Genomic DNA, 21,698 nt, shown 5'->3' with positions numbered 1-21,698 from the left:
ACTCCACACTGCAACAACATGCTGACAGTTCCTACAGAAAACTGCTTAAAAAAGGCATAACCCAGATGTTCCCTCATTGACCAACTCCTCCCTAAATTTAGATGTGCAGAAGGGCTTAGATATATCCAGAGTAAGCCACGTGCAACATGTTACTTGATCAATTTTCCAAAATAAGGTTTTGGGACAATGACAATAAGAGAAGAAAACATGGAGGAATGAAGTCCTAATTACTATACGTGCATTTTTTTTGACAGTAGGGGATACTTTTTACAGAAAAGTTACAAAGAAAAGGCAAATAAACAATTTTGCTCAAGAAATTTAACACACTGTGTACAATGCCTTCACTTTGCTGTCATCATTTGTACAAACTCTTCGTAGTTTACTTGACCATCACCATCAATATCTGCTTCCCTGATCATTTCTTCGTCTCTTCATCTGTTAACTTCTCTCCAAGGTTTGTCATCACACGGCGAAGCTCTGCTGCACTGATGTAGCCATTGCCATCCTTATCAAACACATGGAATGCTTCTCTAATTTCTTCACTGTCTGTGTCTTTCATTGTTCTTTCCATTGTTGTCAGAAATTCTGGGAAGTCAATTGTGCCATTACCATCAGCATCTAAATCATTAATCATGTCCTGTTACTCTGCTTCTGTAGGATTCTGCCAAAGAGATCTCATTACAGTTCCCAGTTCCTTTGTTGTAATAGTCCCATCACCATCCTTGTCAAATAGTGAAAAAGCTTCTTTGAATTCTGCAATCTGCTCTTCAGTCAGCTAGTCAGCCATGCTGCCTGTGCCGCCGGTCTCTGAGACGTGACCACACAGCCACTCGGCTCCTCCGCTCACTCACTCCACTCGGACTCTTGCTGAGTTTTTATAAACCACTGTAAGCCATCCTTCTCTAAAATGGATTATCTTTAGGTTCATCAACAAAATGATGACACTTTTAAAGTTATTTTTATTTTCAGATTGGGGTCTAAAGTATCTATATCAGACACAGATACACATAAATATTTTCCCATGGTTTCCATCTCGACATTATCAATTCCTGTGAAAGCAAGAATACATATTTTCAGACACTTTAAACACCATATCAGAACTTCAACCAATTCTTCAGAATAACTTCATGGAACTAAGAGTTGAGTCTGTATTCTCTATTGCGCTCCATGTGCTTACAAAATAAATTAAACATTTATTTTTTCCAAAAAGATTGAATACAAAGCTATCTAATATATCCACACAAAATCCCTCAGGGTTAGGAAAAATGTTTAAGAACTCAGGGACAGATTCCCAGGGACCAGTTCAACTGCGCCTTTGGAGGTAAACCCACAGATTCCAGTCATGCTGAGATTTTGAAGCAGTCCTATAACCTAGCTCCAGCCCTCTCAGCCCCTCTCAGCCCCTCCAGTAGAGGTCTCACCTGTCTCAGGGCCCAAGGGAGACCTGTCCTAATATGCCTTTGGAGCCAGGCCCACCTACATGAATCCAATTGTGGATCATTAAGTAACTCTGTGGTCATATTTCAACACTACTTATCAGTGGTTTGGGGAAGTCCTGTTGACCCAGGAACTGACAGTAGACACATGCATCCATGCCCTGAAGAAAGGCTTTCAGAGTATAATCTCAGCTATGGATGCTTTAACAGCCCTCTGAGTCCATTCTAGTCCTTCTGACTTGTGATCATGGGTCAATTTTGCCTACCCAGGTACCTGCTCAATCACTTATTTATAGGGGCCCTCCCAGGACCTATAGGGGAGTGCACACATCCATGCATGTGGTAACAAGCCCATCACTTTTGAACGGTAAAGTATACCATTGTCCCAGTGCCAGCCCTACAGGCCTAGGTTGGGAAAGAATCCTATCCACTCAGGGTCCAGCCAAAAATCCATGCCAGCCCAAACCCTGTAACAAGCTTGCCAAACAGAGATCCCTGTGCAAACACAGTTGCTACATGACTGGCTCCAATCCTACTTACTGTGATTGAAAACAATACCATCTACCTGGAACCTTACAATAAGAAATATTTACTTCCTAAAACCAGTCTGTAAACACTAGAAGTATCTGCTCCTTCAAATGCACAGACACCAACACAAGGCCACACGTATCATAAAGAATCAGGCAAATATGGCAACACCAAAGGAATTGATGAATTGGAAAATTGGAAAATGTAGAAAACTTACAAATATTTGGAAGTTAAACACATCCCTGAACAATCAATGAGTCAAAGAAGATATCAAAAGGGAAATCAAAAAGTATCTAAAGACAAACAGAAATGAAAACATAACGTACCAAAACTTATAGGATATAACAAAAGCACTTCTAAGAGAGAAGTTCATAGTGATAAATGCCTATATTAATAAAAAGAAGGGTTTCAAATAAAAAATCCAATTTGACACTTCAAGAAACTAGAAAAAGAAGGAAAAACTGTTAAAATGTTGATAGAAGGAAGGAAATCATAGAGTTAACAGCTGAAATAAAAGAAATAAACACTAGAAAAACAATTTAAAAGATCAAGGAAACTAAGAGCTGTTTTTTATTAACCTTTGCAAAGTATCTTTAATTTTTAAATTAAATTTATTGGGGTGACATTAGTTAATAAAATGATATAGGTTTCAAGTATACAATTCTATGATAGCTCTGAGCTTTTTTTATAAAAGAAACAAAATAAACAATTCTTTATCTAGACTAACAAAATAAAAAGAGGACTCAAAAATTAAAATTAAAAAGGAAACATACAAATGATTTACAAACATACAAAGAATCATAAGAGACTACTATCAACAATTATACAATTGGATAAGCTGTAAGAAACGGATAAATTTTTATGACCCACCAAGACTGAATTATAAATAAATAAAAATAATGGTCAGAACAATAAAAAGTTAGGAGATTAAAGAAGTAATCAAAATCTTTTGACCATAAAAAGCTCAGGACCAGATGACTTTTCAGGTAACTACCAAACACTTAAAGAAGAATTAACGACAACCCTTTCAAGCTACAGACGTGTACCGCATAACAATGTTTTGGCCAATGATGGACTACCTATGTGATGGTGGGCCTATAAAAGTGTAATGGAGCTGAAAATTCCTAACACTTGGTGTTGCCATAGTTGCCTTAATGTTGTAGCACAACACATTACTCATATGGTCCTGGTGATGCTGGGGTAAACAAACCTTCAGCACTGCCAGTCACAAAAAAGTAGAGCATATACAATTACATATAGTACACAAGACTTGATAACGATAGTAACAACTGTGTCAGTAGTTCTTGTATTTAGTAAATTACAATTTTAATCATTATTTTAAATCGTATATCTTCTGCTCATTAAAAAAATGTTTGCCATAAAAGAGTATGCTACATTATGCCAGCCATAGCCTTATTTATTTAGTGTTTACCACATCCCTTGCTTATATCAATGTTTTTGTGCTCAATTAATCTTGTGTTGTTTTGTACAGTAACATGCAGTATGTGCTTGTAGCCTAGTAGCCTATGGTACAGGCTGTACCATATAGCCTAGGTTTGTAGGAGGCTGTGTCATCTAAGTTTGTGTATAAGTACAGTCTACGAGGATGATGTTGACCCAATGAAAAAACTGCTTAATGATACATTTCTTAGAATTTATACCTGTTGTTAGGTGGAACATGACTATATTCCAGAATTTTAAAGAGGAGGAAACAATTCCAAATGTACTTTATAAGGCCAACATTACCTTTACAACAAAACCAGAAAAGAACACTAAAAGAAAAAAAATTACAGGTTAATATCTCTGATGAATACAGAAACTAAAATCCTGAACAAAATACTAGCAAACTCAATTCAGGGATAATAATCATGATCAAGTGGGATTTATTAACATATGCAAATCAATAAAAGTGATATACCAAATTAAAAAAATGAAAGATAAAAGTCATAATTTAAATAGATGCAGAAAAAACACTTAAAATAGTGTCAAAGTGTATAAAATGCATAGAAATAAATTAAACCAGGGGGAGGGGAATCTGTACACAAACTGTTAAGACATTGATGAAAGAAATTGAAGACAAATAAATAGAAAGCTATTCCATGTTAATGAATTAGACACATTAATATTGTTAAAACCTCCACACTATCCAAGTCAATGTACAGATTCAAAACATAACCTATGAAAAATTCCCATGGCACTTTTCACAAATAGAAAAAGGAATCTTAAGAAATTCTGAATAGTCAAAGGAATCCTGAAAAAGAAAAATGAAGCTAATGGCATCACAGGACTGTTTTTTTTAAACCATATTACAAAGCTATAGTCATCTAAACAGTGTGGCTCTAGCATAGGAACAGTCACATAAAGTAGAGACCTCTGAAATAAAACTTTACTTATATGGGTCAACTAATCTTTGATAAATGTATCAAGAATACTGATGTGGAAAGTATAATCTCTTAATTAAATGGTGTTGGGAAAATTAGACATCCACATGCCAAAGAATGAATTCGGACCCTTATCTTAAACCACTCCCAAAAATGAACTTAGAATAGACTAAAGACTTAAATGTAAGACCTAAAACCACAAAACTCCAAGAAAAAAAAGCATGAGGGAAAAGATCCTTGACATTGGTCTTTTTTAGCAATGAGTTTTTGGATATGGTAGCAAAAGCAGGTGATAACAGGTAAAGCTACTTGAGTTACCTACAATTTTATTAATCAAAAGTTTTGCTTTAAAATGTCCTAATGAAGAATAAATACTTATTTCCAACTTTCAACATAATCCATGTTACCTCGGTCACTTAACATATTGATGTATTGATTTCCAACATTTTTTTCTTTATTTTTATTACTGACAGTATCACAGGTGTCCCCATTTTGCTCACCCCCACATAGCTCCTGACCCTCCTTCACTCTGGTCATCACTACACTGTTGTCTGTGTCCATGGATTAAGCATTCATGTTCTTTGGCAAATCTCCTTCCTGCTTTCATTCAGTCATCCCTCCTCCCTTCCTCTCTGACAACTGTCAGTCTGTTCCATGTATCTGTGTCTCTGTCTCTGTTTTGTTCCTCAGTTTATTTTGTTCACTGAGTTGCACATATAGGTGAGATCATCTGGTATTTGTCTTTCTCAGACTGCCTTATTCCATTTAGCATAATAATATCCAGATCTAACCATGCTATCACAAAAGTAAAAGTCCCTTATTTTTACAGCCATATAGTATTCCATTGTGTAAATGTACCACAGTTTTGTTATCCACTCATCTCCTAATGGGCACTTGGGCTGTTTCCAGATCTTGGCTATTATAAATAATGCTGCAATGAACATAACAGTGCATATGTTCTTTATGATCAGTGTTACAGGATTCTAAGGATATATTCCCAGAAATGGGATCACCAGGTCAAAAGGCAGTTCCATTTTTTATTTTTTTAAGGAAATTCCATACTGTTTTTGTAGAGGCTACACCAGTCTTCATTCCCACCAAGAGTGCACTAGGGTTCCCTTTTCTCTACATCCTCGCCAGCACTTGTTTGTCAATTTATCAATGGTAGCCATTCTGGCAGATATGAAATGATATTTCATTGTGGTTTTAATTTGCATCTCTCTGATGATTAGTGACATTGAGCATTTCTTCATATATATACTGGCCATCTCTATGCCCTCTTTGAAGAGGTACCTGTTCAGGCCCTTTGACCACTTTTTAATTGGATTGTTTGTCTTTCTAGTGTTGAGTTGTATAGTTCTTTATATATTTTTGAAATTAACCACATTAGATATATCATTGGCAAATATGTTCTCCCATATAGTGGGTTCCCTTTTCATTTTGCTGATGGTTTCTTTTGCTGTGCAGAAGTTTTTTAGTTTAATGTGATTTCTAGGTTTTTAAAGGAATATTTAAGAACACCAAACTTTGTTATGCTCACTTGGCTGTGAGTTCCTATCTTATCAATCATAACACCTCCAGAAAAGTAATTTACATATAAAAAGTTCTCAAAAAACTATATAGAACTAAAATAACTCATAAAAGTAATGTAAGTAACAATGTGAATTAAATAAAAGCTATAAGGTATGTAGAATAATTTAGAAACACACTGAAAATAACTTCTGAGTATAAATATATACATAACTTTACAAATATTACCAATATAGTGGCTCACTTCAGTTTATAATTTTGGACCTTTTATAGCTAGACAAAGTATATATTAAAATATAGGCCTGCCACTAGAATTATATTTCTTATACCTTTTTTCTTTATTTTCCAACCATAAGGACTACAAGGTTTAAATTTAGGGATTCTATAAGCTCTTAGTGATGCAAGTACTTTAAAAATGCAAGTTAACACATTTGGATGAAGATATCATCACTTTTGGAAATATTAATTTGGCTCTGAGTCAAAAAGCAGTTGATCACTGAAGGAAAAACAACTTGAAAAATTTTCTACTTAAAAGTTTAAAATAAAGCTTTTTAATATTACTTAATATAATGACTCAAATATATAAAATTTAAACACATCCACTTTTATATGATGCTAACTATTAAGCATTGGTTTGCTTGAGCCTATTTTTTAATTTTTATTTTATTAATCCTCACTGGAGGACATTTTTTTTCATTGCTTTTAGAGAGTAAGGGACAGCAGATGGGAGAGAGGAAGGGAGAGAAAGAAAAGTCAATGTGAGAGAAACATTGATTGGTTGCCTCCTGTATGTGCCTAGACTGGGTATCATTCACACACAGACTGGGGATGGAACCCACAATCCAGGTATGTGCCCTGCCTGGGAATCGAACCTGCTACTTTTCTGTCACCAGACAATGCCTGAACCCACACTGGTCAAGGTGAGGCTATCTTTTTATTTTTAAAAAACTTCCAGGTATTGGCGAGTATTACATAACAAGCTGTTTTTCCCCATTTAGAGGAAGGAATAAAAAACAAAACAACAACAAAAAAGCTCTATTAGAAAAGACCTTAACAACTGAGAAGGGAGGATATAGGATAGCATAAGAGAGGAAAGGAGAGGTCCTACTCACAATGAAATGGTGTCCGCCCTTAATCCCAGCACACACTGAGAAGCTCTTTGTCTTTAAACTTGCTCTCTGGCAGCATCTTTCTGTGTACGAGGACAAGCACTTTGATCCAAGGCCAGGAATAAGCTTGTCACTGATACTGGTTAGAAAGGCAAATGGAAAGTGTTTCAGAAAAAAAGAGAAAACTTAACACTTTTATTTATCTTTAAACTCAAGATTTTAAAGATTCATGTCCTTGTTGTGTTAGGATAAAACTTTCTTTTCCTGCCCTAAGAGTTAAGGCTCCATAAAGTTGTCTGGTGTCTTTGCTAGTTTTATGCTAAAAAACAGGCTATTTTTATTTTGGAACTTATTAATGACTTCTGAAAAGTGTTTGAACTCACACATAATTTTAAAGCCACATAATTTGTTTTGCTGAGATTTAAAAGAATCAAAGAAAGAAAATGATCTCAATCTGAAAGCTTAACTACCACGTTTCAACCTGGAGGTACTTTCTCATCAGAAACTCTAATGGAACTTTGACAATAGTGTTACAACTAAAGTTTCTTTAACTCAGTAGGGTATCTACTAAATGAAAGAGAACACAGCTAATTGCATGGTAACTGCTTTATAAACAGTACCTGAAGTATGGTATTAGTCATTACGGATAGTGACAGACAGGTCATGATGCTTTCGCTCACTTTAACACTGCAATTGCCAATCAGGATTCAATTCATTTTTGCATTTCCATGTGAATGTTCTAATCTACAGCATTTAATAAGGTTTCCCTTTTTATCCTATTTTATAAGTTGTTTGCCTCCTGCAAATGATAATTTGGGTGAAGATGACCAATTGAAAATAAATGCTGAGAAATATTCTGGAAAACATTGTTTTTTACACAAGTGGGTAGATAAATGGAGATTAGCTCAGATTTACTCTACTTAAATTTTAGTATCCCATAATGATAGTTTATTAAAGTGTATAGTGCATGTTGTTCCCTTATAATTCTCCCTTTTTTGGTGAAATGCACAACCATAATAAATCAACATCAAATTTTGAATAAATTGTTTCTTAAAAGATACAGATCAGTGTTTTATGGTGAGCTTTAAATGTCTCATCTGTGGTGTTATTCTCTTGCAAAGGCAAATTACAATAAGAATTATGACTATTCTAAATAAACATTTTAATGTGTTAAAATAAAAAAAATAACTCTCATTTAAAAGTCATCTATGCAGAGGATCCAAGGTGATGGAGGAGTAATTGGAAGCTACACTAACCTCCTCCCAGGACCAATCTGGAATTACAACTAAACTGTAGAGAAATCATCTGGAATAATCAACTGAACACCAGCTGGAGAGAAGCCATATAAACATGAACAGACAGAAGAAACCACTTCACCACAACCTGACTGGTATGGAGTAGGGAGGAGACAGAAGAGAGCTTGCAAGGTTCCCATGGTGGCAGCTGAAGTACTGGAGAGAAATTTCAGCAGCCGAGGGGTTGACCCTGAAAAGTGTGAGGTCTAAACCCCAAGCTGGACTCCCCTGTGTACAGCACCAGAGCCTGAAAGGAAACCAGATAGCATGCAGCTGTGAAAAGCAGCAGGGTTTCTGTCTGCCAGGGAGAGATGGTTGGAGACACAGAGAACCTCTTAAAGGACCAACAGACACAATTTTATGTGTAGCCACTTACCCTGGGTTCCAGCAAAGGGGGTCAGAGTAAACTACAGATGCTGGAGGAGAATCTGGGGTTAGTGGTTTTAGGGAGAGAACTGAGGGAATAGCCACCAGGATCCCTATGCTGAGCCATTCATTCCCCACACTTTGGGAGCCATCTTGCTCAGGCAGAGCAGTCCCCTCCAAGTGGCATCAGCTTGAGGAGAAGTAACAGGAATTACTCTGCTCCACCCCGTGGTACTCCTGATTACAGATAGACTAGATTAACAACTGAAGGAGACAGCCACAGACTATGGATTGCGGGAATTGCTGGCAATCTTGAATAGGCTGCCTAGGGCCAGACTGGGACACCATCTGATATCACCAGAGGTAGATCCAGAAAAAAAATCAGTGGTAAACACTGAATTCTACTGAGATGAATTCCACCGAGGTCTTCTTCATGATTTGTGATATTTTCTTTCCTGTAGAGTTTTTTTTTAACATTCATTTCTTGTCCTTCAGGTTTGTGCCTAATAGGTCTCTAGTTTTCATATTATAGCTTATTTTAAATCTTTTATTTTGCTCCTCCTTCTTCTTATGCCATTTTATTTTCTTCCTTCCTCTTCTTATTTTGTTTTAAATTTTATTTTCTCTCTTGCTGCAACTAGTTTCCATTCTGCACTCTTATTATTTCTACTGCCTCCAGCCTCTCAAAGCCATTTTTCTTGTCATTATTCATATAGTATTCTTTTCCCATCCTTAAAATACCCTTATTCTCTCTCCACCTGTATCAGTCTTTGCTTGTTGGTTGTGGATATGGTGGTTGTTGTTGCATTTCTTCAGTTTTATTTCCAAATCTTCACTATTTTTGTATTTTGAGTCTCAAATTTTACCATTCCCCTCTGCTATTCCATTTTGCTTTCCTCCTGACCTTTCTTTTTTGTCTCATATCTCAATTTTTCCCTGTCTTAGCCTGGTTTTCATGCCTCACTCTTAGTATTCCTTCTCCCTCTATGCTCTTAAAATTACTTCTCTTTCCTCTAGACATTTCTTAAGCTTTTCTGTCTTTTTTCCCTCTTATCCTCATCCCACCTATATTAATCTTTTGTTTGTTGTTGAAAATAATTAATCTAATCATTTGTTGTTGATAATGCTGTGCTGCAGCTTTTTCTCCAATATGGTTCCTGTCTTTTTCTCTCTATGTATTTTTCAAGTTTGTTTAAACCTAATTACAATATGCTTCCCTTCTCCACTCTATTTCCCTTTCTTTCCTCCTTTTTTTATTTATGATGTAAATTTTACTTTCTCTCCTTGCCTTGTCTCTGTTCCCTACTCTTATTATTGCTCCTCCCTCTACCCTCTCAAAACCATTTTTCTTTCAGTTAGTCATTTCATATTCATCATTCCTTTCTTATAATAGTCATAATCTCTTTATACCTTTATTAATATTGGCTCATTTGCCATTGATATTGTGATCGTGGGTTGGGGTTATTTTTGCAGGTGTGGGTTTGTTTCCTGGGCTACTTGGTTTTGCTGTGGCAAAACCTGTACAACTTCATACAAGATGTGGTGAGGAGAGTGACTCTTAGTCAGCCATCCAGAGGGAAGGATCCACCAAAGAATGATCCAACAACAATCAAAATCCAATTACAGTCAAAGAGCCCATATAAATGGCATAAAGAGCATCCCAAGGTCATCAAGTTCAGATCAAGAGACTGCACCACTGAGTCCCACAGGTCTCCTACTACAGAAGGTCAAACTATGAGGGCAGGGAGTCAGGGCAGATCAATGTAAGAAGCAAAAGCAAACAAGAAGAGACACCTAAAATGCGGGAACAAAGAAATAACCCCCTATCAAAAGGAAGGGAAGACCCCCCCCAGAAAGAGTACTAAATGAAATAGAAGCAAGCAAACTAGTGGACACTGAGTTAAAAATAATGGTTACAAGGAAGCTCAAAGAACTCAGTGAGAACAACGAAAGAACCCCATGGAAACTACAGGGAACTTTCTGAAAACTACCACAGCATGCAAAAGGACATAGAAACTACCAATAAGAGACAGGAGGACATGAAGAATACAATACCTGAAATGAAGAACACAGTAGAAAGAATTAAATGCAGGCTAGATGAAGCAAAGGATCAAATCAGTGACCTGGAGAACAAAGTAGAAAAAAATTCCTGTACAGAGCAACAAATTTAAAAAAGATTCAAAAAGAATGAAGGGGGTTTAAGGGAGCTTCAGGAAAAAATGCAATATAATAATATTTGTATCATAGGGATACCAGAAGGAGAAGAAGAGGAGCAAGGGATAGAAAACCTGTTTGAAAAAATAATGACAGAAAATTTCCCTAACTTGGAGAGGGGAAAAGTCACACAAGTTCAGGAAGCACAGAGGATCTCAGTCAAGATGAACCCAAAGAGACTTACTCATTTATGGTTTTAATTTGCATTATCTTATAACTAGTAATGTTGAACATCTTCTAATACATTTATTAGTCATCTGTATGTCATCCTTGGAAAAGTGTCTATTCAGGTCCTCTGCCCATTTTTCAATTAAATTAATTGTATTGTTTTTTCATGTTCAGTTGTATGAGTTCTTTATATATTTTGGGTATTAACCCCCATCAGAAGCATCATTTGCAAATATCTTCTCCCATTCTATTGATTGCCTTTTTCTTTGTTAATTTTAATTTTTATTTTTTAATCCTCACCTGAGGATACATTTATTGATTTTAGAGAAAGAGGAGGGGGGAAAAAGAAAGAGAGAGGAAAATTGATCTGTTGCCTACTATATTCTCCAATGGGCGATATTACCCAAAACCTAGGTATGTACCCCGACTGAGAATTGAACTCACAACCTTTTGATTAATGGGATAATGCTCCAACCAACTGAGCCATCCAGCCAGGGCTCTTTGTTTGTTTTTTAATTGAGTTATTTGACTTTTTGTAGTTGAGTTATAAAAGTTCTTTAGTTATTCTGAATTTTAATGCCTTATCAGATAAATGATTTGCAAATATTTTCTCCAGTTTCACAGATTGCTTTTCCACTGTTGACCTGTGTCCTTTGATGCACAATTCATTTTAAGTTTGATGTAGTTCCACTTGTCTATTTTTGCTTTTGTTGCCTGTGCTTTTGTTGTCACATTTAAGAAATCATTTCGAAGTCTAATGTCATAAAACATTTCTCTATTTTTTCTAGGAGTTTTATGGTTTTTAGTTTTACATTTAGGGTTCTAGTCCATTTTGAGGTAATTTTTGTATGTGGTGTAAGATAAGGGTGAACTTTATTCCTTTGCATGTGGATATCCAATTTTTCCAAGCCATTTTTCAGTTTTTAATTCATACATTAACATGTTAATTATGTACCAAGGACTCTTTAAAAATAATTTATACACATTAATTTACTTCAATCTTATAGCTACTCCATAATACATTTACTAATGTTATTACCATTCTAGGGATGAAGAAACTGAGGCACAGCGAATTCAAGTAGGTCACATAGTTAGAAAGCATTAAAGTTTAGATTCAAGTTTTTGTTTCTGTTTTTCACCAATGTATTGTCAGTGTCTAACTAATAACAATATATTGAGACTCATAGAAAGCAAAAGACAAGTCCCTGATGTGTTGTACTTACACTGTAGTCACAATTCTGATAATAAGTGAGACAAACAAATAAATGGCCTGAAGGAAATAGAGATGACGCAATAGTGAGCAACTACATGAGGTAGGGTGGGAAGAATCTGCTTCATGTAATGGTGATCAAGGAATGCCTTCCTGGGAGATGAGATTTGAGCTAAGACCTGAAGGATGAGATAAGACAACAAAGTAAAGAGCTTGGGAAAGTGTTTACTAGATAGACCAGCAATCAAAATATTTAAAATGAGTGATGATCAAAATGATCTGTGTGTAATAAAATATTTGATCTTGCCCCAAATGTGGTTTGGCCTTTGACCTTGGCTTGTAGGAGCTAATCTATGTCATATCTGACAGGAATTTCTGTTTAAAGTGGGGGCTCTGATTTGTACATAGTAAGTCAATACTATAGTTGTGGACTGGTAACTGTTTCCAGCGTAGATTCTAAAGTCTGAGGGGCAGAAAATAAGGTTGAGGGTGATGAATAAGTGAAAAATAAAAGGTACCTATATGGCAAAAGTCCTTTTAGGATATTCTGATACAAAATAATGTCCTTCAATGAGTCTGCTGCTGCATCATTACCACTATGAGAATCATGGTCTTAGTCTAATATTCTCTCAAAGTAGCACACATGGGAGAAACCTTTTTTATTGTTTATTTTTTAGAGGATGTACAAATTGTCCCTTGACTTCTAGCAACAACGCCTTGGGTAGAAGCATTTTCCTTTATCAATGTGTGGTTCGATAATAAATTGTTGATTGATTTAATAATATAGTCATCTATATTCTGTCATCTCATATTTTCTGCATATTTTTATTGTTATGGTGAATTTCTGGCACTTAGTCAATATAATTGATGCAGTCTTCAGAAATAAGATATTGTCCTCTTTAATTTTTATTAATCTTCCTTTTACTCAACCACCCCATTCTTATACTATTTAGATCAAACCCTTCTTTGGGTCCTTTTAGGCCGGTTATTTAACCTTTTCCTCATCTCAGCATCTGCACTGGAGACGAAAGGCTGAGAGCTGTGGGTGTGTGTTACAAGTTCACTGCATGATTACATGTATAGACAGTGTGGTGCAAGCACTGTGCCAAACATATTTGGTTTTGAATATATTAGCTTTTTTTTCAATCACTAAACTTAGTATAAGGTAAAAATAAGTATATACTTTTTTCAATAAAAATAAATGCTAAGATAATCAGAAAATTCATTAGGTCAGGACACACCATTCTTGTTTTAATATTCTGTTTCTGTGGTTTACATTTGGAATAAGAAAGGAGAGGAGTACTTACCAGTCTTACTGGTAATTTTATTATTAAAATAATAAACTTTAAATTTATTTAACATCTAAAAATAAGCATTGTCAAGTGCTTTGATATCATATATCTAAATTATTATGATTAATAATAAAAACTAAATGTGTAAAGCATTTTAAAAATTACATTTGTTTAAATTATCTCATTTTATTCTTAAAATGCCCTGTGAACTCATCATATAAACTACTGGCATAATATCCCCATTTATCAAAATGACAGAACTATATTTCAGAAATGTAATCTGGCTTTTAATACAGCTAGTAAGAGGTGAATATGATTTTAATCTGAGTCTTTTGACTTTATATCTCATTCTCTTTCTACTCTACCTTGTAATTTTAAATTGTGCTGGATACTTTTCAAGCCCTTTGCATCTGCAGAGGCAACATGTTTGTTTTCCCTGCACTATCTCTATTTTTATATCACCAGGACTCAACTTGAAATATGGAGGTAATCACTGAGCCGTTTGAGAAATCTAGTCCAGGTTTGTCGAATCCCCCCTCCCTGCCCCATGTCATGCCCTCTATTCCACTGGTTTATAAACCTTCTAAGCCTCTTGCCTTGAGGTCATTTAAGATCACTGTCTTTGTGTTTTTATCATAATTTAACAAGTCGTTCACATAATTTCACTTGGCCTTGGCATTTCTGCTTGAACTCCGAAGACCTGCCTTGACAATTTTGACTTGTTTTGATTTCCCTATGGCTTCCTCTCAGACTTCAAAAAGTATTGCATTCCTGTTAATGCAAATGACCAAAATTGGGCATTCCCTATCATAAGCAGTGGAGCAAGGGTGGATAGAATGGATTGCCTAGGGGAAGAGCAAAGCAGGAAAAAATAAAACACAATGATACTGATATTCACAAAAGGTAAAGTTTCACACCTCTGTATACTCCACTCAGTTCCTACCATTAGGAAAGTAAAAGAATATGTAACAGGAGTTGAGTTTTCTAACAAGCCATGAGAGCAGCTTTAGCATTTACAAAGTGTGTTTCCAAAGCTAAGTCCACATTTTTGAATCTACCAGTGGTGATAGCATTGAACTTGAACATAATCATAGTCTGGAATGGTCCTTTCACCACACTTCGTTCATTTAGCCATGTTTTCCAACTGTGGTTTGTAGGACTAGGACCTAAAGATCTAGTTTGAATCCTATTCTCTTGGACTACAGACACTGTTTGTTGTCCCTTATTTTTTTATGGGGGGGGATAGTGTTCCTAATAGTTTTTAATATGTAGCACAATAGATGGTCAATGTAAGTATACAGCCTGATCCCTCTCTTGATTGCTCTAGGCAGGGTATCCAACATTTTGGTATTTCTGTGCCACTGGAAGAAGAATTATCTTGGGCCACACATAAAATACATTGTGACAGGTAATCACAAACAAATCTCATAATGTTTTAAGTAACTTTACATTTTGTGTTGTGCTGCATTCAAAGCCATCCTGGGCCGCATGTGGCCCACGGGCCATGGGTTGGACATGCCTGCTAGAGCCAGCCCCCACCATGCACCTAACTCTGACAGTTAAGGATTATTGATGATGAAGATCTCCAAATTTTCACCTGAATGGTCAAATTGGCACCCAAAACCCAAAGATAACAAACTAAACATTTAGAACTGTTTTATTGTTTTATTAATCTGAAAATGTGAAATCATCTTTACTTGTGGCTACCAAGAGCAAAATTCTGACACTAAGAAAAGAAATTTGTAATATACTTAGATGCTTCTAATTTAGAGTTGAAGCAGTAAAAAGTTAGATTAAGAACACAGACCTTGTATATATTTAAGCAAATATTGTCTATCTTGCTTGTGCTGATTTCAACATAAGGCCATGTGGTAAAACTTAAAGTTGTCATCTTAACATTACAACTTGGCTTTACCACGTGGCAGGATTTTTACTTAGCAAAAGCTATTAAACTTTCTTGAGATTCAGATTCCCTTTTGGAAAATTTGGATCAGTCTTCTCTACCTCTCAGGAATGGGTATATATTTAACTAAAATATGTGAAAGTCTCTAGAAAAATGCTCAGAAATTGTTAGCTAAATAAATATTATTGAAGTAAATTAGAGGTAGACAACAGTAATAATGATTTTGCATCCTTTTCAGTAATATGTATAGTGATATTATATGAACTATTATAACTAGATACACAAGCTAACTTGGCACAAGTTCTTATTTTTTCATTGTCTATCAGTTAACGCCCAAGTACTTTGTATATGTCTTATAGCATTTACCACTACCTGATTTACTGTTACTTATAATTATTTCTCATTTAAAATTTAAAAGGACAAAAAGGATTGCTGTCTGTTTTTGTTTGTTAGGGTTGTCGTAACAAAGCACTAAAAGCTGGGTGACTTAAACAAAAGAAACAGCATCTCACAGTTAGGATGGCTGGCATGTGAGAGGAAGGTGTTGGCAGGGTGGTTCCTCCTGAAGTCTGTGAGGGAAAGAACTGTTCCAGACTCTCTCTGTGGCTGTCTTCTCTCTGTGTTTAACGTTGTCTTCCCTCTGTGTATATTTGCATCCAAGTGCTCTCTTCTTATAAGAATACCATTTATATTGCACTAGGGTCCAAACTAATGACCTCATTTTTATTTAATTACTGTATGAAGGCTCTATCTCCAAATATGGTCACATTCTGAGGTGCCGGGGACTAGGAATTGTTTTGGAGGACACAATTCAACCCATAACTGATCCCTTTCACTGGAAGCTGGAGATTTTCTAAAGAAGTCTTCTGGAGTTAGCTGATTCTGTGGGGGCTTGCATGTTTCACTGTCCTTGATCATTTAGAACTTGAGATAAGAAGATAACTTGTGAAGGGCTGATGGTCCTTGTCCATAAAAATGAAAAAGATTTTGTCTTTTGAAGATGTAACTAGTCTCCTCGTGTAAAAAGGCCTATTTTGTATCAAATAGAAAAAGATCAGCATTCTTGATTGTCTATATGTGATACTTTTTAATTAACTTTTGAAGCAGTTTTTATACCTTAATAGTTCCCCCCTTAATTAAATAAATATAATATTTGATGTGCTTGTTTTATATTTGCACAAATCATTATTTTACCTTACAAAAATATCCTTACTACTGACTTATTCAATTAGATTGAAAGCACCTGAGAACAGTAACTATGTCTGCTCCCTGGGTATCAGAAACCCACTCAGTGAACCAGTGGTCAAGAAGTCCAGTTTTCACACTTTTCTACTAATTACAGGCTATATAGAGAGTCAAAGGGTCAGGTCTCTTATCAACTCAGTCTTCATATGCACAGTGGAAGGAATCCCATTCTGATCTTTATGATTCTGTCAGTTTGGGATATTCATTATAGTCTATGATATACTTAGTCAGTTAAACTTTTTTGGCTGTAATCATCACTCAACCTTTTTTTTTGTACAAAAACAGAAGTAAATAACTTTTTCCAATGGGAAGAACCCTAGAGATAATGTAATGTATGTTTGTCTAAAATTAAACAACCTGTGTCTCCATCCCTACTACCTGTACTTATGCCCAATATCACACCCATATTCATTGGCTGTGTGATGCCTTACTCGTCCAACATGGCAGGATTACAGTGGCTCAGTACTAGGTCAAGTGATGCATGGTAGAGCTTCAGCTAAGAAGCTTATTCGGTCATCTGAGACACTGAAAAAGATAGAGCCAAGATAGTCCTAAAAGCAGAGTCTCAGAGCAACAGACCTTCTCGTTCCAGCTAGTGCTTTCACATCTCACTCTGCAGGAGAGCAGATAATAGCGGATAATATTTGTTGTGCACTTATGGTATTACCTGGTACCATGCTATGTGCTTTACATATACTGACTGATATAAGCTCCTCTGCAATCTCTGTGTAAGGTAGAAAGTGAGACATCTTCATTTTACCTATTCAGAAACTTAATGAAGAGAAAGGTAAGTTTCCCAAGGTTCCACTCAGCTAGTAGGTGAAAGAGCCAGGGTTCAAACCCACACATTCCAGCTCTGGAAACTTGCTTCCAGTCATTAAATTTCCATCTTCCAGTATAGTGAGGCCAACAGATTATTCTGTTAATCCTTCATCAATTCTACATCTTGACCAGACTGTACTGAGCTTGTAATGTCTAGACAATATGCACATGGTTGTTTTTGTAAAATAACATCTATATTATAAACAGAAGAGCTCAAATGTGTTCTAAATGTGGACCCTTGTTCCATAGCTGCTTTTCAAAACTATACTGTGTTGTGTGACACATGCATAGTTTATTACTCTAGGGATTTAGTGATAGCTTGGCATACTGTATATTCATTATATTGCTATATATATTATGTATCTCTCATATATAATGTATATACTTTATATATTATTAACTAAGGGATTTAGTTTCAAGCACACACTCATCTACACATTTATCCACACATATTCTCTCTCTCTCACACATACACAAACATCCTTTTTCTGTGCCTCATTCAAGGATTTTCAAAGAAAACTAGTGGAATATTTAATACTCTCCTGGTTGCTACTTTAAACTGTTCCTCTTGCCTGGTCAAATACCAAGAAAGTAGATATCTATTCTTTCTGGGTGTCACACAGATTACTAAAACTAATGTTATTAGAGAATTTAGAGTAGGAAAAATTTTACACACCTTCTAAAGTTACTGAAAGCCTATTGGAAGGTAAATGAATATTTGTTAATCTACTCACAATACTTCTGTCACAGTATGTGTGAGTTTGGGGGCATACTATACTAACCAATTTTCTAACTATATGGATACCACTGGATATGCTGCAATTCAATTCTAACACTAACTACCCAGAGTTAGTGCAGACTGGACAGGTTAAGGGCTCAGTCCCATAAGGCTGCCCAACACTTCAGATGCTGGTCGCAAGACCCAGGTTCTCACCTGTACTTCTCAACAACTGACTATCAATTGACAGTCCCCACGACCCTCTTCTTAATTTTGATAAGTTTCTATAATGGGTCACAGAACTCAGGAAAATGTTTCCTGACATCTACTGGTTTATTTAAAGTATATTAAAAAGGATACAAGCGAACAGCCAGATAGAGAGGTACAGTGAGCAAGGTCTAGAAGATCTCTAGCGAAGGAACTTCTGTACCCATAGAATTGGGGTATGCTCTTCACAGCATATGCATGAGTCCATCAATACAGAAACTCTCAAAACCCCATTATTTAGTGTTTCCATGGAGGCTTCATTACATAGGTGTGATTAAAGCATTGGCAACTCATGAATATGTCAATCTCTAGACCCTCTCCTCTCCCCTGAGGTTCATGAGTGGGGCTGAAAATCCCAATCTTCTAATCATGCCTTTGTCTTTCTGACAATCAGCCCAAATTCTGAAGCTGTCTAGGGACCTCAGCCAGCAGTCAGTGTATTCACATTCAAAACAACACGTCTCTCCAAAGATTCCAAGGGTCTTGGAGTTCCATGCCAGGATTCATGGACAAGATCAAAAATACATGTCTTGTTATATCACAATACAACAGTGGGCAACAAATTGTGTTTATTATGTAAATAATTTTGGTATATGTGGAGCTAAAAATGCAGTAAAGGGAGGTACCTAAGCATTATTTACTTTGTATATTAAAACCCAAATAGTTAAATTTAAAGTATTATCACAAAGGATTCTTCACTCTTTATTGAAAAGTGTGTGCAGGTCTCTATTGAGGGGACCTTTCTTCACCTCTTCCCTTCCCTGCACTTTAGGAACCACTTTTCATCAAGGAAGTCATCCCTGACATCAACTACCGCCAGCTGGCTTACATCTGATTGACACTTGAGAATCAGAACACATATCTTAGTTGACCACTGACAGAATCTTTATTTTCAGCCCATGCTGATACTTGAAGCAAAACCAAACAGGGATGTTTTGTTGGTGTGAGGAATCTACTCACACTAAAGTAATCATGAGCAATGAATGCATCATATATTCAACATTTCAAAGAGAAGAAGAAGGAGCATACACAGCATGCATTTTACTAGAAAAAATTCCCCAACACACAGTCATTCCAAACTCCTCTTCTCAGCTGCGCAGTCACCCACCAGACACCCTCTGTCTGTAGGGCATGCCTCAACCCTCCAAGTCTCTCCTTTTACTTTTCAAATTAATTTAGGTCTCTTCAGCTTCTGATTCCAAAGTTAAATGCCCTGAATTCATTGTTACACAGTGTTGAAGAATGTTATTGGCCATAGTAAACATGAATATTTTGTTTGCTCTAAGCAAGCAAAGGATGATCTACTTATTACTGCTCAAAACTTCCTGGGAGTGGCATGAATGATTACACATTTTAAATGAATTCATCTTTGTATCAAACGCATAAGAAGAATGAATAATCTTATGAGAGGCAGATTGCTAATCAGGAACTGAAAATGCAAATGACTAAAGTAACAAGAACTTGCTTTGAATAAAATTCCCAGCACATTCTGGATATCTACATATGCTAAGACTGCTGTCTCATTGCCCAGGCAACTTTCTTCCTATTCCTTTTTATACTCTATAAATTCCTGAGTTCCAGAGGATATTTCTCCAAAGTTCTACAGGAACCAAAATTCCAAATATGTTGAATTACAAACCCCATTATTATTTTGGTGGTTAAATAAGATAATATCTGGCATGAAGTGAACACTTAATAAATGTTAGTTTTTATTATCACTCCTGTAGTCTGGTCTGCTTTTTTGTGCACAGAGGATGTGGGAGCAGGGCAGGGGTCAGGGGAATAGTCATTAGATCTCTCCCTGCAGGCTCTCCTCCAGACCTATAACCATGACTGATTTCACTTCCTACTAGGAAGGAGAATACAGGGTGAATTGTCTAACCTAGCAATGCATCATTCCTCACCAAATCCCAAAGACAAAAATAACATCAGAGCCAAGCAAGCAACATGTCCAAGAACCAAGTCTAGAGGCCAAGGCTCTGGATCTGAAAACTTTTAACTTAAATCAAAGCCAAGTCCAGATGGGAAGCTGGATATAAAGCAAGGTTGTCATGGGATCCATCACTGAAGGAAAGAGAGAGAGAAAAGAGAATAAGGATTAATTAGGGAAACAAGTGACCAGTCACTTCTGGTTTATATTAAGTATCTACCACTGAAGGTGGGGGTTCTGAATGACAAAGGCAGTGGTAGGAAATAGTCAACATATAATAAATTTCAGATTCAGTCACCTTCTAGAGTTAAACACCCAAGATAACTCTAAAGTGGCTGAATTAATAAATATTCAGTAACGGCAGTCCGTCTCATCCAAAAAAACCTAGCTGCTCACCTTCTTTCTGTCCCAGTAAGGCCATATTTGTGACTATTCTCTGATCTTGAAGTAATTCTGGTAATCTCTCCATTGTCTGATGTCCTTGTAGAATGAGTTCAGCAGCCTGCCCATGAACAATCATCTGGTGTAATCAATATCATAGACAAAGGTCTCTGATGCTGCTGGACTCCTGCTTTTTTACAGGACTTTGAAGTTTGACCAAAAGTATATTTGCTCTTACTTTGCCGCACCTTCCTGATGCAACATGAGAAATTAATGACTGTCAGGAATATGTCCAACTAGAGAGGCATTCACAAGAATACTTCCTTGTTAACCATATTATTCTACTAGAGTCTGTGGCAAAATCCATTCTCCCAGTTAATGCTCTGCCTCAGTTGGTAGATATACTTCTAGACTACACTTCCATGGTTGTTTTGCTTTGTAGCTGTGTTGTCTCTTCAAACAGCTCCTTTATAAAGGAGCTAAAGCTCAGAGTTCTGGACCTAAATGAGGTGCTGGGAGCTGGACTGGGCAACTAGTCAAGTTTGGAATTCTCCAACCACAAAGAATAAAGACAAAGAAAATTCATAATATACTGCCCACAGATGAGAGGGTAAATGTAAGGCAAGTACATAATCCAGCCATTTAAGTTCATAACTGGGAAGAGATGAAGAATTCAGTTGAGTAATTAGGTTTAAAAGGTACAAAGGGGACCCCCAAAAATGAAATTTATTTTTAAAAAACTACGTATTTATTCTGACATGTTGAAGCTTCAGTTACCTTCAAAGTACTCTCTATTTCATTCAATACACCTATCAATATGTTTCACTGCTCAGAACAGTTTTTGAACTTGTCAATTTTGATGCTTTTTAATGCTTCTGCCATTTTCTGTTTCACCTTTTTCAG

The 21,698-nt window shown here is 36.2% G+C and overlaps 1 pseudogene; it reads right to left on the bottom strand.

Annotated features, from left to right (window-relative positions):
* Positions 1-341: 341 nt before the first annotated feature.
* On the bottom strand, positions 342-787 carry LOC123813563 (annotated as a pseudogene).
* Positions 788-21,698: the final 20,911 nt, after the last annotated feature.

The sequence above is a fragment of the Phyllostomus hastatus genome, unplaced genomic scaffold (assembly GCF_019186645.2).
Source record: "Phyllostomus hastatus isolate PE091 unplaced genomic scaffold, TTU_PhHast_1.1 phas_contig_152, whole genome shotgun sequence".
NCBI lineage: Eukaryota > Metazoa > Chordata > Mammalia > Chiroptera > Phyllostomidae > Phyllostomus > Phyllostomus hastatus.
Note: the sequence above shows the minus strand (reverse complement) of the source record. Positions and strands in the feature narration are given on the sequence as shown.